The 2,923-nt window shown below is 45.1% G+C and overlaps 1 non-coding gene across 1 annotated transcript; it reads right to left on the minus strand.

Moving 5' to 3' along the window:
• Window positions 1–1,336: 1,336 nt before the first annotated feature.
• Window positions 1,337–1,411, minus strand: Trnap-cgg (transfer RNA proline (anticodon CGG)). The gene has a single exon. It is a non-coding gene; the product is annotated as a tRNA-Pro (tRNA).
• Window positions 1,412–2,923: the final 1,512 nt, after the last annotated feature.

The following is a 2,923-nucleotide window of genomic DNA, read 5'->3' on the forward strand; positions in this document are numbered from 1 at the left end:
CTTGGCGTTAAAGGCCTTCAGCCGTGACTGTCGCTACTTGTCTTAAAATTATAATGTGACAATTGTATTTTAGCAGTTAACCTTTAAGATCTTGGTGATTTGTTTTCAATATTTTAATAACTTTAGTTGTAAGTTGCAAAAATTTAAACAATTCTTAATTTATTGACATTAAGGCCTTTAGCCGTGAATGTCGTTACTTGTCTTAAAATTTTAATTTGGCAATCATGTTTTTGCAGTGCGCTTTAAGACCTTGGTCACTTGACTTTTATATTTTAATAACTGTAACTGTAAGTTGCAGCAAGTTTAATCAGTTCTTAATTTATTGCCATTAAGGTCTTCAGCCGTGAAACAATTCTTAAATTATTGCCATTATTTTAATTTGTTGTTAATTTTAAATAAATTGTATGTGATTAAAAGAAAAGCCAACCAATAGTAACTGAGTTCGGCCCTGTCCACAATCGTAACCGAATCCTGCCTTCCTTGACCAGCAGGTCTCAAAGGTGACGATGACCACTTGGCTGTTGGTCAGTTTACATCTACGGGTTACTGGTCCTACTTGCAACTGCCCCTATTTCGAGGGCTCTTTGCCAACATGCTTACCTTTCAAGGGCAGGGCGTTGGATAGATCCGGCAGCAGCTGTTGCCCTCATTGTGCTTTTGTTTTTCCGTCTCTGTTTTGCTCGGTATTCCTTCCTTTGCACTAATAGTCTTTTTTTTTTCAAATTAAAAAAAGGAAAATGGAGATGAAGAAGAAGCCACTTGAGGGGCGGGGGGAGAGGTGGGGGCTGTAGACACTGTAGCGAGGCCTCGGGATTCGACCCCCACCCACCTTGTGTCCACCAGCCTGAAGGTGACTGAGACCATTATTGACTACTTTCGTAAAACGTATTTCCTGTTTGCTCGGTTATTCAGAAACTTCTGTTGTTCCCTTTCTAATTAATTCTATTTTCGTATGTGCAAACTGTGTCATACGTTTTTAACACTGTTTCACTGCAAGTTAACTGTATATGGAGACTACTAAATAAATTATTGTTTTAAAGAAATGGTACGTCGTGTGGCTGGAAACCGAAAGATCGAAAGATCTAATCCCGGGTGGGTCACTCGTTCCACTCTACCTTTTAACCTAGCATTCAGCTTCCAATGATGTGGAGAAAGCACGTTTAGAAACATGACGACGATTTCATACTGCCAATTCCTGCTTCTCTCAGTTTATTAGGCGCAATTTGCTCTCTTAATCCACTGCAAATTCTTCAAATAACGGACAGTGATTTAGCTTTGAAGCATCGTAATAAAGTGACCAATAACGAAAAGATAAATAATCTCAATGTCAAACTGTGTGCCCGACCGAGACTCGAACTCGGGACCTTTGCCTTCCGCGGGCAAGTGCTCTACCAACTGAGCTACCGAAGCACGACTCACGGCCGGTCCTCACAGCTTTACTTCTGCCAGTACCTCGTCTCCTACCTTCCAAACTTTACACAAGCTCTCCTGCGAACCTCGCAGAACTAGCACTCCTGAAAGAAAGGATACTGCGGAGTCATGGCTTAGCCACAGCCTGGGGGATGTTTCCAGAATGAGATTTTCACTCTGCAGCGGAGTGTGCGCTGATATGAAACTTCGTGGCAGATTAAAACTCCGCTGCAGAGTGAAAATCTCATTCTGGAAACATCCCCCAGGCTGTGGCTAAGCCATGTCTCCGCAGTATCCTTTCTTTCAGGACTGCTAGTTCTGCAAGGTTCGCAGGAGAGCTTCTGTAAAGTTTGGAAGGTAGGAGACGAGGTACTGGCAGAAGTAAAGCTGTGAGGAACGGGCGTGAGTCGTGCTTCGGTAGCTCAGATGGTAGAGCACTTGCCCGCGAAAGGCAAACGTCCCGAGTTCGAGTCTCGGTCGGGCACACAGTTTTAATCTGCCACGAAGTTTCATATCAGCGCACACTCCGCTGCAGAGTGAAAATCTCATTCTGTAAACATCCCCCAGGCTGTGGCTAAGCCATGTCTCCGCAGTATCCTTTCTTTCAGGAGTGCTAGTTCTGCAAGGTTCGCAGGAGAGCTTCTGTAAAGTTTGGAAAGTAGGAGACGAGGTACTGGCAGAAGTAAAGCTGTGAGGACGGGGCGTGAGTCGTGCTTCGGTAGCTCAGATGGTAGAGCACTTGCCCGCGAAAGGCAAAGGTCCCGAGTTCGAGTCTCGGTCGGGCACACAGTTTTAATCTGCCACGAAGTTTCATATCAGCGCACACTCCACTGCAGAGTGAAAATCTCATTCTGGAATCTCAATGTCATTTTGCACAATTCAGTATCAACATTCCAAGTAAGAAGTTTTGAATTTTTATGATGGTGTTGTCTGCGATGTAAAGGCAGCAGCTAATATTACAAATAGTGTTCAAGCAAAGTTGGATGCCGAGAAGTGTGCGGGGTTATATCGATTACTGTGTTTGCGGGAACTATTTTCTTAATATTATATAGCTGCCCTGTTCTTGCTGTCCTTGACGTCTCGCCTTGGCAACCCGACAAAGGATTTAAGAATGGTTCAAATGTCTCTGAACACTATGGGACTTAACATCCGAGGTCATCAGTCCCGTACTTAAACCTAACTGACCTAAGGACATCATACACATCCATGCCGACGCAGGATTTGAACCTGCGACCGTAGCAGCAGCGCGGTTCCGGACTGAAGCGCCTAGAACCCCTCGGCTACAGTGGCCGGCAAAGGATTTAAGAGCGGGCACAGATCACACGTGATCTCCAGGAATTTGGCTGTTTTCATGGAACCTCGCGTGGTATGGTGTAATGCACCTGAGACCCGAGGTGGTTGCTCATCCTATCTGTACGGTTGATGTTTACATCGCGCTCCGAGTATTCGCCTGCAACTGCCTGTCGAGCGACGGGCCAGATTCTGGAATTCGGCTGTGGGTGTGTGCTTTTGC

Source organism: Schistocerca nitens, chromosome 4 (assembly GCF_023898315.1).
Source record: "Schistocerca nitens isolate TAMUIC-IGC-003100 chromosome 4, iqSchNite1.1, whole genome shotgun sequence".
In the NCBI taxonomy this organism is placed as follows: domain Eukaryota; kingdom Metazoa; phylum Arthropoda; class Insecta; order Orthoptera; family Acrididae; genus Schistocerca; species Schistocerca nitens.